A 16,312-nucleotide genomic window follows, 5' to 3' on the forward strand; every position below is an offset into this window, starting at 1 on the left:
TTTGGACACCACGTATCTCTCTCTCTCTCTCTCTCTCTCTATATATATATATATATATATATCTATATATATATATATATATATATACACATACATATATATGCATATATATATATGTATGCATATATATATATATATATATATATATATATATATATATATAATGATTGCAACGTCTTGTGAGACGAGTGCCACTCCCTCAGGAACTGAAAGTTCATGAGCCGAAAAAGACTTTATTTCTGCCGGCAAAATTCACTCGCTCAAACAGACATGGCACTGAAGACGGTCACTAGTATACATACACATATATACATGCACGCATACATACATGCATACACATACATACACACAAACACATATAACACACATGGATGCATACATATATACACAATACATAGTACCCATACATCAACATACACAAGACAAGTCAATGGCATACATATACATGCATATATAAATCCAAATATGTATACATACACACACATACCTATCTGTAAAGATACACACGTATATACATACACAATGCATAATGCACATGCATATATATACATACACACACGCATGCATACACATGTACATGCATATAAATACACCCCATATACAACTACATACACACATATACATACATATACACATATACACGTATGCACATATATATACATACACTTACCTGAATATACATGCACATACATGAATATGCACTCATCCACAAACATGCACATACATACACATATACATGCATACATATACATACACATATGCATGCATATACATACACACATGCATATATGCAGATACACAAATGCACACATACACACATAACATAAATAAATGCACATATATACATACGCACCTCCATATATATACAAATACACATACATATATACATAGATATATACACATATACATGCACCTGTAAATGAACGTACATACACCTATGCATACATATATGCATATAATGATGGCAGCTCAGTTACTACATGTTTCCAGCATTTCAGGCCTACACGCGTCACAACTTTTCCATGGCTGAGGGAGTATCTATACAAAGATGATGTTACAGAGTTTTAGATTTGTAAGACAGCAAAAATCTCTCTCTCTGTCGGTTCAATATATATATATATATATATATATATATATATATATATATATATATATATATATATATATTTAAAACCCTGCAGTGACCTTTTGGACACCCCGTATATATATATATATATATATATATATATATATATATATATATATATATATATATATATATATATATATATATATATATAGGGTGTCCAAAAGGTCACTGCAGGGTTTTAAATCTTTGTTATTTACCATTAAAGATTATTTGTTCCTCCCTTTCAGATATTTTACAGTAAATATTTTGGCAATTTTCTAGATAACGTAATAGTTATTGGTACACGCTTTAATTTAAGACCTTGCAGCAATCATGTCATCAGATCTCAGGCATTTACTTCAAAGGAAAACATTAATCGAAAGCTAAGTGTTTTGGTTTCGATTCTCAATAGTACGCGCACGAGTCATTTTTTTAACTTATCATTACTATATAATGAGTTCAACATAATCTAGCTATACATCTCTCTACATATCTATAAAAGCAAAAAAAGTGTGTGGAAACTAGGAACACTTTTGATTAACTTATATAATACTCCAAACCCCTCATAGCCGATGATACTAATGGTATGTATTGTTATTCTTGTGGGGGGGTAATTTTTTCTAAGTGACCGTTTTCAAAAATAAAATTATACGAAACTGCCCCCAAAACGTATTGCATATACGAAACGTGACATTAACATTCAAATCTTACGCCAAATGAACCGCTATGTTGCTATGGCAACACGCACAAAGAAATATGTTGTTAATATTGAACTTCTCTGGTATTTAATATTGTATAACATTTTGGAATTTTTTAAAACCTGACTTGTTTAATCAAACGATTACCGTAAATTTTCCCGCAATAACAGATTCGTTACTCTTGAAGATCTGCCTTCCTTTGTTTACATAGCCATTTGGCAGAAGTGACGCCCGACATATTTCTTGCTACGGATGATCAACACTGTATCGAATGATCCTTTTTTATAAGTTTTATTCAATCAGTCTTTATTTTAACTTAAATTACTTTTTTTATAAGATTTACGAACTGTTTTCCCCATGGTTATGCTTATGAAAGTTTAAATCACTTTTATAATAAAAGTGAGGTAAACGTCTATATCTAAATTTCGAAATTAAATTCCGTTTAATTTAAAAAAACAACAAAAAAGAATACGAGGTATTTTTGTGTTATTTAAAATAATCATCATCTATGCTGGAACTTTCCATCAAACTTTTTCTAACAGAACAAATAAACCTTATAGATAATTTTAAAAATATATATATATTTGAAATATATCTTATTGACATTCCTCACGTATTTAATCAAACATCATGTACAAACCGTTTCCATTACATCATATTTCCCAATTACTTGTCTTTGTTTATTTGACATTTTAACAATTTTTTGCATACATAAACAACCCTTTATTGATATTTTAGAACATAAAATTATAACATTTCTTTAAAGAAAACAATTTATTTGGATTTATTACTTACGACATCGATGTTTTTTCTATGAAGAGATTACATTTATTTCCCCTGATTAGTTTTTTTTATATGTTCCGAAGTACTGATTATATTTTTATTTATTTTATTTTACATATTTTGTTTAGTTTTGTATTCTTGCACAATTCTTGCATAATTTGCCTCGAAGTTCAAAAGATAAAACATCAAAATACTTTTTTATGACTCTTTTAAAGGAGATCAGGAAATTGGCTTCAGGTTCCTGGTCATTTAATTCAAGTCACTGCATCTTGCCTTTCTGAACTTTGGCAAAAAGGGAGGCGATGGTGCCATTCCCTTCCCTATTGCCTTACCTACGTATTTCTGGCATACCACGAGGAGAAATGCTTCTTCTTGTGCACTTATCTTTTCGTGATGTGGCGTTAGCTTCTCCAAACCAAAACACCAAGGTTCTCTTATCCCTTCCAGTACCATGGGAAAATCCAGAAGTGCCAGTCCCTCCCAAAGACTGCTACACTCCTCTGCTTTTCAGTAGGAGCCAAACGTCCTTTTTGGCGCATTTTCACAATCCTGCAAATGAAGGCAAAAAGTATAAATGCCTATAACTTTTGAAATATTATATGGATTTGAAAGATATTTTGATGGCTAATTGACTTTGAATTCTTTATCAATGGGAAACATTTCTATTTCTTCTGATAAATGTTATTGAAATTATTAAAAATATTATGATCTGCAATAAAGCCAAATACAAAGTTTATGAGTTGCGTCCAATAAGTAATGCCCCTGAGCCAGTTCCAGTTGTCTGGTCTAGCTGAAATTTTGCATGTACAATTATTTATACCTCTAAGGGTTATGTGGCAAATTGTAGCTCTGAACTAATTGTGGTTTCTGTTTTAGTTGTGTTTGAACTGAGTCAGGTGTGAAATGGAGTCTGTTTAATGTCGAGCAGTGATCCGGTGTTTGTATCTGAAAGGACGGACACACCAGAAGACATTTGATGAGATAAAAGAAACTCATAGTGATAATGGACCATCATATGACCTTGTAAAACGCCTGCATCAGGAATTCTAACATGGCCAGGAGTCTGTGGAAACCGCTCCCAGACCTGATCGCCCCCCTTCTGCCATTGATGTGGCATCTGTCCGTCAAGTTGAGGCTGATATTTTGGAAGATCGGGGCATTACTATTCGTCAAATAGCCCAAGATGTCAAGTCTAGTACAGGGTCTGTGGAAACGACCATTTATTTGCATATGCATAAGGTGTATGCCAGATAGATTCCCAGGTTGGTCACACCATTCAAGAAGCGAGAACACGTCCAGTGTTCGAGGATAAATTTGGAGATGTGCCAAGAAGATGAGTGAATGCTTTTCTAAAGACTCATTACGCATGATGAAACCTGGGCCCATCACTATGATCACGAGACCAAAGCCCAGGCAATGCAGTGGAAGCACTTTGACTCATCACCTCCAAAGAAGGCGAGGGTGCAGCACTCCGCTGGCAAGCTCATGCTCAGAGTCTTCTGGGACCAGGACGGAGTAGTGATGACAGATTTCCTGGCAAAGGGTACCACAATTACAGGAGCCTATTATGCTTCACAATTAAGGGAAACTATCACAATCAAGATGCGGGGCAAATCAGAAAAGGTACGGTCCTCCTGCAGGACAACGCTCTGGTCTACTACTCGCATATCGATGGATCAGAAGCACGTGCGTGTGGTTATGAAAACCACCCATTCTGCCTACTCTCCTGACCTTGCTCCCTCTGACTTTAACCACTTCCCAGCCATGAAGTTGTTTTTGAAAGGAAAGCGTTTCCCAGAGGATGTAGCCTGGATTACTGAAATCACATCGTAGTTGGAGGACCAACCTGGGTTGTTATGCGAAAACGGGCTTCAGAGCTGCATCAAACGATGGGAGAAATGTATTACTCTGGGTGGTTCGTATGTAGAGAAAGTCGAATAAGTGTACCAAGTTTCGGTGCTCTACTGCTATGGGAAATGGGTCAGGGATATTATTATTGAACGTCCCTCGTATATACGTTTATGCATATTTACTGCATTAGGTATGTACACATTTATGTATGTATATATGTGTATACATGTGTATGTACGTATATGTCTATATATATATGTGTGCGTGTGCGTATATATATATAGTTATGTGTATATGCCTTTATACGTATATATATATATATATATATATACATATATACATATATATATGTATAAAGTGATAAGAAAACCATTCCGTATTTGTTTCAAGATACACATGAAGTTGCAAACGACGATGTGTTAGTTATGTCGACAAACATCCGTAGGCATACAATAAAAATACAGTGTCTCTTCTCAAAATGTCTTATATGTTTTAGATTTTTGTACACTTTTTGTAATAAATATTGTCGTTGGACTTTAAATATTAGATAGTTCGATGCGCGTTTCTTTAGCTGTATTTACTGTAAAAAATGTGAGATGTCAATATGTACTGTGTGCATGTGTTTTTTGCGTACTTATATGTATATTACAGCTCTTCATTGACTATACATTTCATTCCCTCCCCTTCCTTCCGTTTTTCCCTTTCACCGGGGAATACAGAAGGTGTTGTTGATAATATGTTTTTGTAAACAAAGTTTAAAAAATAAATCATACTGGCATTCTGTATTCATGCACTTCAATCGAAAACTTATACACTTTTATACTTTCCGCATTCATTTTTATGATTTTTTATATATGAATATATATGTATATATATATACATATATACACATCTCTCTCTCTCTCTCTCTATATATATATATATATATTCATATATATATTAATAATTATTATATTAAATAATTATATATATATATATATATATATATATATATAGTTCTTATACTGCACAAAATCGTAGTTGTCCTATAAAATTTTTTTCCGATAGAGTTTTTAAATTAGTGTGAATTACTTTAAAATTAATTGATGTTATTCCCCATGGCTTGACTCTGTAATAATGATAAAAGTAAAATATGTAAACAGATAATTAAAACATTTGCCTAATATCCTGATGAATCCACATTATATAAAACTAATTATTGAAGATTAATTAAGGAAATTCCAAGGAATAATTACAATGCATTATGTATAAAAAAGTCTGTGCATATACGTACATTTTGATTTCTATACATTTTTAACATCTAATCAATAAAGAATAGATGATGATGAATTATAAATGTCCACAAATTAAACAAAATAAATAAAATATTAAAATGAAAAGAGGTGATTATAAGTATTATGTGGACTCAGCAATACCATATAAAGACGGAAAATTTCGAAATAAATACTTTTTTTTTATTTTAAGGCAAGGACGAACGCAAAATGTACAGGCCCCACTTTAGACATTTATTGCGCAGTCTTATTAATCTGAGTGAAAATGTTGTATATTTCTTTAAGGAAGGATGTGCTTAATAAACACTGCCGGGTGCAACATGATTTAATATGGTGTTTTTATATATACCTGAAATTTCGTTTGCTGTAAAACAAACGGTTATATTTTAAATGGACTATTATGTATGTGATGAAACAATTTGTCTCAGCGATCGCGGTGATTTTTCATCGAAGGAATAACAAAATTAAAACTAATGCTTCTTTTTATTTAGTTTTCAACGTCTAAAAACTTTCAATATTTATATATATATATATGTATATATATATATATGTATATATATTTATATATATATATATATATATATATATATATATATATATATATATATATATACATATTAGTCGCGCAAGTAACTGCGCGACAAAAAAAATGTTACTTCGAGACTACTATTCCGTAATCCAGCGTAGGGTACCGGTGGAAAAAATAAAAAAATAATTTACTTGAGACATACTTATTGAACATTTTCTGAAATAGTACAATAATTACCTTGACATTCTTCTGTTTAGTTTAAGATATCATTTTCAGATATTTTGATACTAATACCGTTATTATTTGAATATAATTGCCGGATTTTAGTTTCATCAAAGTTTTCCACTACAACGTAAACAAAGCCACTATTCGTACTACCATAATAACAGCGACAGAGAGAGAGATAGAGAGGCAGACAGACAGACATACAGACAAACAGACAGACAGACAGAGAGGGGGGCTACTGTTCAGTATTTGTGTAAAATATTACATAATGATTTTCCCTATTTTTGATTATCCGTTACATTACTACCATTGCTAAATTAATTTAGTTTAAATCCCGCATTTCCATCCATGCTCCCCACCGCCCACCGAAAATTACCGACTATTACCGAATGAGCAGACGTTAAATTGTAACAAACACACATCCGTAAAGTTGTTTATGTCTGCGTTGCCGACCTTCTTACATGTAACATTTTCTTGCATTATTTACAACACGTAAGCGTACTATTTTTTGTTTGTTTACAAATACTGTGTCAATAAAATTCTTACTTTCTTTTATATTTATGCGTAATTGGTTAAACTTTGTTTATACAAATTCCTGAGACTTACGTAGGACCCCCTCCCCGGAGTAAATGTGGTATTGCGGTGATTTTGTGGCCTGTCAAGAATATATTATGGATATATTATTATCATTTTTAATTTTGTAACTGGCTGTAACGTTTTCTGGCATTATTTACCATTATGAAAACAGCAAACATGCCAAAAATAACAGTTACATAACTGAAAAAAGACTGACAAATAATGATAAGCAACTGGAAGGCAATTTGTCAATGATGATGGCAAATATGCGAGGATCTAAGAAATTTTGGGCTCGAAAATGCACGGATTTTCAAGCTTTTGATGAGTGTTATGGAGTACCCACTTTGTTTTTGACACTGTCTTGCAATGAATATATCCTCAAAGATTTGCACGAATTTCTTGAAAAGTTGAATAATACAACTAAAAAATTTGGACAAATAAATAATGATGATATTGTGGCAGTCAGTGAACATTTTATCATAGATTCACATCATTTTTGAAGATTGTCATACTTGACAAAAACGGCCCTCTGACTGAAGTTGCCTATTATTTTTTGCGATTAGAGTATCAAAACAGAGGCACTTCTCATGTACACATGAAAGTGTACTGCAAAGATGCTCCTATTTTTGACGAGACTGACAAAGATTCACACAAAATAGTCCCAACCTTTCATTGAATCTATTATTACTTGTCAACTTCCAAACCATTGTAAATCACCTAAATTAGCCTATTTGGTGAATAAAGTGCAAAGACACACTTGTGGTGGATCATGGTACCGTAAAAATTTGTCAGAAATAAATTTTACACAATTTGTCTCTATGGATTTCCTAAATCTGCTGGAAATTTCAAATTTATCACAATTGAAGAAAGTGTTAGGTCACATAAATGTGGCAAAAAAATTAAAAATTGTATAATTTGAATAGAAGCTCACAAGAGCAGTACATTATTGCTTACAACCCAGCTATTTTGATGATGTGGGAGTCTAATATTGACTTGCAGTACATTTCTTACAATTCAATGATTCTGAACCATTACATCACCAGCTATCAGACTAAATATGAAACATCTGAGACTGAAGGTGTGTGGTCATTGGACCAATCAAAATCATTTTATGGTAAATGCAAAAGCGCTGGTCTTTATACATTGTCCAAAAGAGATTCAGGAGCTTATGAAGTTGCTGATAAGCTGTTGGGACATCACTTGTTTGGAGCTTCTGCAACTGTAATGTGGGTCGGTGCTGATATACCTGAATATAGAACCCGCAGATTTTTGCCACAAGAAGAATTGGATCAAATGCAGCCTGATTCTACAGATTTGTATTATGGCAATATGGTTGAAACATGGTACCCGAATAGACCTGATTCTATGGAAAATAAAAGTTTGTACTATGTTGCGAGAAACTATGAAAGAACGATGAATGCTTCCACAAATGATGATGAGAAAGTTTCATTGAAGCTGCGAAATAATAATGGCTTTTTAAAAAAGGTGAAAGAAAAGCTATAAAGACGCCAAATATGGGATTGACTTCTGAAACCAAAGAACGATATTATCACAATTTGTTGATGCTGTTCAAACCTTGGCGCCAAGAAGAAATTGATTTACTTGATGGCTGTAAATCATATGAGCAATCATTTCATCAAAATGCTCCATATTTGTCTGAAATGACAAATTATGACAGTATTAAGAAAAAAATTAAAGATGCTATTGAAATAAGCAAAAAATAGAGCAAAAATCTAAAAATTATGAAAATGAAAATAACGCTGATGATGATCAAATTGATTGCGATCCTAATATGGCTAAAGAGGCAGATAAAAATGAAGCTGATTTGAATATGCCTCAAATCAGACATGTCACTGAAGTTCAAGTTTTAGAAAATGAGCAAAAATTGAATTTCATTCAAAAAGAAATTTATAATGAAATTATTTCCAAACTTGAGCAGCAAAATCTTCATTGGATTAAGGAAAACCCTATTCACAGGTGCAATTGTGACGATTGCCCACAAATTCTCAAATTTATTAGTGGTTTTGGGGGTGTGGACAAATCTTTTCTGATCAATGCACTGGCAGATAAAATTACTCTCACATATCCTGCCATCAATGGACCCAGTGTTGTTATTTGTGCTCCTACTGGTGTCAGTGCTTACATTTTGAAAGGATCTACATGCCATAGAGTCTTTCAACTAAATGTGCAGCATGGTTCTACACCTAAATATAAATCATTATCAAAGGATAAAATAAAAAGTTTGAGAACCAGGCTTGGATATGTGAGATTATTCATTATTGATGAAATAAGCATGGTTAGTCACTTGCAATTAGCATTTATTCACCAACGTTTGCAATATGTTTTTATTGATTTTAGGAAACAAGTGTATCCATTTGCAAACATGTCAATTGTTGCATTTGGTGATTTATTCCAGCTTCCACCTGTTAATGAAAAACCTGTATTTTCCAAAATATCTATTCAAGATGCTAGAAAATCAAATTTGGGAATTGCTGGTATAAATTTGTGGTCATATTTCGATTATGATGAATTGACCACAAATATGCGACAAAAAGATGACAATGAAAACTTTGTTAATATTCTTAACAGAATTAGACTTGGGTCACCAACTGATCAGAATATTGAGATCTTGAAAAGGCATCGAATCAATCCTAAACAAAAAGCAAATATTGATCAAGTTACTGATCTTTTGCAAAATTTGCAAAAGAAAATGCATATTATTTGCATTGTACCCACAAATGAATCTGCTGAGGAAGTGAATTATAAAATGTTGAAAAAAAATGATATTCATATCATTGAAATTTCAGCAACTGATTCCAACTTAAGACAAAAAACCGTAACAAAAAAAAAAATCAAAACAGACACCAAAAACTTCTAAACTTAAAAAGATTTCTGACACAGCTGGACTTGAAACTGTGCTTAAAATTGGAATTGTGCTAGATGCATGTTGCGTCGAAATATTGATATTGAAAAAGGACTTTGCAATGGTACAATGGGTACAGTCACTGAAATACAAATGAAAGATGGCAAAGTTGTTGCTGTGACTGTAAAATTTGATCATATGCAGTCAATGTTGAATTTGTGCAAGCTGACTATGAACTTTCTCCTGGACTCTTTGTGACTAGATCTCAAATACCTTTGTCACTCAGCTATGCTTTAACTGTCCACAAAACCCAAGGTATTTCAGTCGATGGTATCATTGTTGACTTCAGATCTGATGTCTTTTCAGATGGAATGGCCTATGTAGCTTTGTCACGTGCTAGAAAGCTGTGCAATGTCTTTTTGATTGACCTTGACCCTCATAAATTGACCATGTGTAACAAAAGTGCATGGACTGAATATAATAGATTGAGGGCCAAAAGAGCCATGGTTGATTTGCCACCGCTTCCTCCTTGTTCTCTTAAGCCTCAAAGTTTGTCATTGTACAAACAGACTTATAAACGAAAAAAAAAAACAATCGTTATAGATCATGATTTGAAGCAAAAACATAATAGTCCAAATAGAAAATGGCTGAAAATAGACAATTCAATTTCTCAAAATAATTTGGGCCTCAAATTGATCAATGAAAGAAATGCTTGTTTTGCTAACAGTATTCTTCAGACAATTTATCACCTTCCTTTGTTGTCTAACATCATTTAAAGCATTCCAAACATTAATTTGCCAATTCAGCAATTAAAAAGATTGCTTGTCCCTGGCACTCACAGTGTTGCTGATCTTAGAGAATCAATCGGAGGCGTTTTTAATAGTGGCCAACAAGAATGTGCTATTGCATTTTGTGAATCTTTGATAAACAAGTGCCCTGACAGTGCCAAACAATTATTCACTTTTGAAGAAAGTAAAGTGGTGAAATGTCTTAGAATACATGAACAAAACTGCCAAAGACTACAAGATAGTGAATGTAATTGTACCTTTAAAGTTGGCTGTGGGTTCCAAACCTTGCAGATTGCTGGAATACCACAGAGATTAGTTATTCATCTTTATCCTACTGATGGTCGACAGCAATTTTAAAATTTGCTCAAAACGGATGCTTCAGTGCACAAGCATTGTATCAAATGTCAGCAAAATACTGAGCACTTGGAAAATGTCACTAGACCGTTTCCTACTGCAATGAAATATTTGTGTGTTCAAATAAATAGATTTATGTTTGAAAATTATAATCCTCGGCGAATTAATGCTGAAATTATGAATTTCAGTACAAAAAAAAACAAAATATTTTTGGAACAAATTTCAAAGTAAAAACAGCTATTCTGCACACTTTGAATAGAGTCGATTTTGGGCATTATACTTGCATTGTTAGAAATAATAATAAGTGGAATATTGTCAGTGACACTGACGTTTCTAATAATGTAAATTTTCCTTCCAAAATGTCCAATATTGTTGGCATTTTTTAAAAAAAGTATAAAGGAAGCAAACATTTGATAAAAACAAGGTCATCCATTCAATAGAAATAAATAGTGGTGGTTTTCGCTTTTAAAATTCAACCATCACCTAGACATGGCATGGGGCTGTAACTGTAACTCTGCAGGCGAACAATAGCACTGTTATGAATCATAACTAAACTGGAGACAAGATTTCTGCTTCAAGAGATAAATGTACTATAAAATTTTAACCGGAAAATTATTTTACTGAAAACTATTGATCAATATTACACTCTAAAAAGGAAGATAGTAGAGTTAAAAAAACAACAATTTTATTTGCACTCAAGCAATTCAAAATTTATCTCAAAACTGACTCTTCAATTCGCAAATATTGTCAACAAAATACTGAGCATTTTGAAAAAGACACTAGAATGGTTTCTACTGCAATGGAATATGTGTGTGTTCAAACAAATAGATTTTTATTTTAAAATTACGATCCTCAATGAATTAATTCCGAAATTATATATTTCACTAAATTTTTTTGGCAGAAATTTCATTGTAAAACCAGATATTCTTCACTTTTATGAAAGTCGATTTGGGCATTTTACTTACATTATTTAGAATAATAACAAGTGAAATATTATCAGTGACACCAATATTTCATGAAATTTTAATTTTCATTCCAAAATGTCGTCCATCAATATTGGCATTTCTTTTGAAAAATATAAAAGAAACAAATAATTGAGAAAAATCAGACCATATATCCAATCTAAATAGCAAAAACTTGAGTGCTAACCTCCCAATCAGCGTGGTATGGGGCTATAACTGTATCCCTGCAGGCGAACGATAGCACTTTTATGAATCACTTAAATTCAGAATTTAAAAAAAAATTTCTGTAATTTTTTTATTCTGTAATACTTTTCCTGTGATCATTAGCATGGTCTATTAATTAATAAATATAATTCTATTATTTTTATTGTTGCTTATGTTGTTGATGAATATAATTTTAAAAAGTTAGGTATTTTCTTGAAAAAGGATTTCGGCCTCAACAGAAAGATGTTCAACATAATGTTTAACCAAAAAATTTACCAAAAACTATTAATATTAAACTATAAAAAGAAAGATACAAGAATTTAAGCAAAAAATATTTTATTTCAACTCAATCAGATGCGCCTTATGCACTAATAAAAATGCAATTGGCATTTTGTTGAACTTTTTAAGATTTAAATATTTATAAATTTTCTCATTATAAAAAACGATTATTATATTGATTATAATTTTTTGAAACTAAATTTGAGCTGCTGTTGCGAAGGTGACATTGGTTGTGATCCTTTGTATGCAACCCAGTCATTGAAACCTAAAGGATAGTTTTAAGCCCAATATAAAATCTGCTCTTTTAAAACATGTTATATTTAAAATAAAACGATATACTTAATTTTTCGTGCATTCGAAACCAATCAGGCAACGAATAAAGAATTATTTGTTTTTACTATATTAAATACTGTCGGGATTATGGCTAGGACAATATACACTGTCAGTAGAGAGTGCTTGGGATTTGAAGAATATAGTTTCATCTTCTTATATATCTAAATAGATTTCTAAAATTGATTAAATTACAAAAGGATGTGTGTAAACAAATGGCAAAAACCATGCATGTATAATAATGATAGTTTTACAAGCTAAAGTAGAAAATTCTAAGAAAGCGAGCATATGAGTGAAAAATCTCTCGATTGAAGAAACAATTTAACTTGTGAGCTGCATGTACTTATGGTAAAACGTCTGTTTATTCTTACTCTCTCTATAAAATCAAATATGAACGGCGTAGAGAGAAACACGACACATTGCAAGTCGGGCGGTATATAATGTGTTTGTTCGTGTCGTCTAAATTTTTTTGTGCATACGAAACCAAATAATCTGTTATATAACTTAAAGGGTGTATCCGTAGTACACAGGCGTGTATACGACGGAATACATTTATATGAGCGCGTCTCTCAGTACTCTGTGTATAATGAAACGTAATGTTATCTAATGTATATGTACCTATTTATAAGTGTGTATTCACTTCAGCAAAAGTAAAGAAAAAAACGGAACTACGGGGCAACGACAGTGTTATTAAACATGATTAGATTCTTGGTATTTTCGGAGGTCCTTATTTTCAATCCAACTCAACTTCTTGTACTTACTACATGTAAATTTTGCAATATTTTCTCTCTGTTCATTATATGTTGTCATAACAGATTTTTTAGTTGTGATCTATTAACCAAATTTAGTTTATGTTAAACAGTTGAAATTTATTTTATACATCTTTAACATATATTTATTCTCGCTACAATACTTAATTTATGTCCATGACATTGTTTTTGCAACTAAAATATTTTTGTATTCACAAAAATTCACATTCCCCTATGTTAAGTAGATAAACAATGAAACACACGTGGTATCAAAATATAACGTACCGTGATTTAAATCGTTCTTCTACATACGAACGCATGTGTGTGTATCTAAGGAAACAAAATACTATTCAGAGATATTTTAGAAAAAATATGACGCTATTCAATCGGCTCTTTTTTTAATTTGTTTATTAAGTATGAAAGTATCCAAATATTATTAGTTTAATAGTTTTGTTCTGCAAAGAACGATTATATATGCATAATATATGTATATGTATATATATATATATATATATATATATATATATATATATAGATTGATATATATATATGTAGATACATATTATATATTATAGCTATATAGATGAATAAAAATATACATATAGGTATTAATCAACGCATATATACACTTATATATATATAGATGTATATATATATGTGTGTATATATACATATATATATATATATATATATATATATATATATATAGTCTTTAAAACTATACAAAAAAGTAATATTTATCATTTTGTCGAGAATTATTTAGTCAGTTATTCATGTATAAATATTAATGCAATATAATGTATATATATATATATATATATATATATATATATATATATATGTGTGTGTGTGTGTGTGTATGTATGTGTGTTCATGCTCAGATATAAATTTATTAATATTAATGTCGTATTCCCTATTATATTATTTACGGTAATACTTATTTCCCGACAATAATAATCATTGGAAAGATTAAAAAAACACATGAAAAGCAACACAAATAAAGCAGCAACGTTACGCAATGTTTCACTTACACGAGAAAATGATAATCATAGCATATGAGTATCTGTGGACGTTAATCTGTTATCATTGAAGTAGTTAATTTTCTCGAAAATGTTCTCGAAAATGTCTACCGATAGCAAAAGACTGTGGGGATTCATTATCAATTAGCGAAGTCAAAATGTTATTTCTATGTTTTCACTGTAGATAACATAAAAAACAGCAAAAATTTCAAGCGTGAAATTAAATTTTTATCCCGTTATGTCATCAATTTAAAATCGGATTTAAAGTTTTAACAAGATGTTCATGTTACAATGATATGCCATTAAAATATATACCATGTCACGATCCTTGGACCTGATTCAGGAATTTGGAGAATAATAATGGAAACCACGATTATTTGCCGAAGTTTTCACTAGATATTCATGAAAACACATTACTTAAATACAGAATTTGATCCACTAATGGGTATTTCTTGGGTAAGCAGCAGAATTAGTAGGTATATTTCATTAAATGTGTATAATAAGTAGGGTTGCGACAACTGATTATCCTTTTTTATTGTTTTGACTCTCGAGTATATATACGACAATGTGAGACACAGTAAATGAATTGGGAACCTCACCAATATAAAAACATATAAGACATACACAGGTACACATTCGAGAGTCAAAACAATTAAAATAATGCAGTGTTCTCCTTGCCCTGCTAATAATAATGCATTTTTTATGTTGATTATTTGTTTTATGTTGTTTGCTTTTTTATAATGTTTATAATTCCAATATTACAAACAGCATCATTATGAAAAAAAATGCAAAGTCTTCAAATCTCATTTATGAGAACTTTACGTTGTTATATACATATATCTGCACAATTTTATACAACGGATATATCCTATTGTTAGTTGAATGTATCGAAAATTATATACGAGTTGAATACAGATAAATTCGAATGTCTTGTATTATTCTCCCTTTGTTTTATATTTATCTATTTCTTTTTGTGGTTTTATTTCAGACTTCCAAGCAGAAAGCAGTCACACCGACAATATCTAATTTCCTCATTATATCCGATATTAAAGAATGAAATTACACGTGAAGTCTCATCGCTGTCTTCCCTTTCGTCCCTGGTGTCTATCCTTTCCATCACTCTACCTCTTTTTCTCTCATCGGACATACACACTCGATTCACACGCCACTTGTCACCGTCTCCTAGCTGATCTTGCCTAATCAAATTAACGCAATGTTAATTAATTTTGGTCGGCCGTAAAATCTGCCAATCATTTCGAAACACTGGCAGTAAATCTGTTGCAACGGAGTCTCAATATCGAGCGTAAACTAAGTTCTAATTAGATGAAGGGAACAGATACCCGTTGTCCGAAGAATCCATTCTAAAACCCAATTAGGCAATGAATCCATAAGATGGTGTACAATCACAATTGAACTCCACACAATATACCCCCCCGAACGTTTGATTAATGATTTAAATGTTCGTACTCTCATTCCGGACTAGTCGCCTCTATGTCGGTCACTAGCAGAGTATCAGACAGACTATGAATTAAATAATGCGTGCACACGATGAAAACAACAAACACAGTCAAATACATCTATATTATATAAAGACACATTTTCAAGCACGGATGTATGTATTATAGAGTTCCCTCTTTAGCGTTCCCGTTTTTCAGAAATTTTTAAAGTCCATGATACTAGGCATTACTTAACTAAAATCACAGGTATCCATCTGCAGAAAAGA

Source organism: Euprymna scolopes, chromosome 37, assembly GCF_053919585.1.
Source record: "Euprymna scolopes isolate OS-2025 chromosome 37, ASM5391958v1, whole genome shotgun sequence".
Classification (NCBI taxonomy): domain Eukaryota; kingdom Metazoa; phylum Mollusca; class Cephalopoda; order Sepiida; family Sepiolidae; genus Euprymna; species Euprymna scolopes.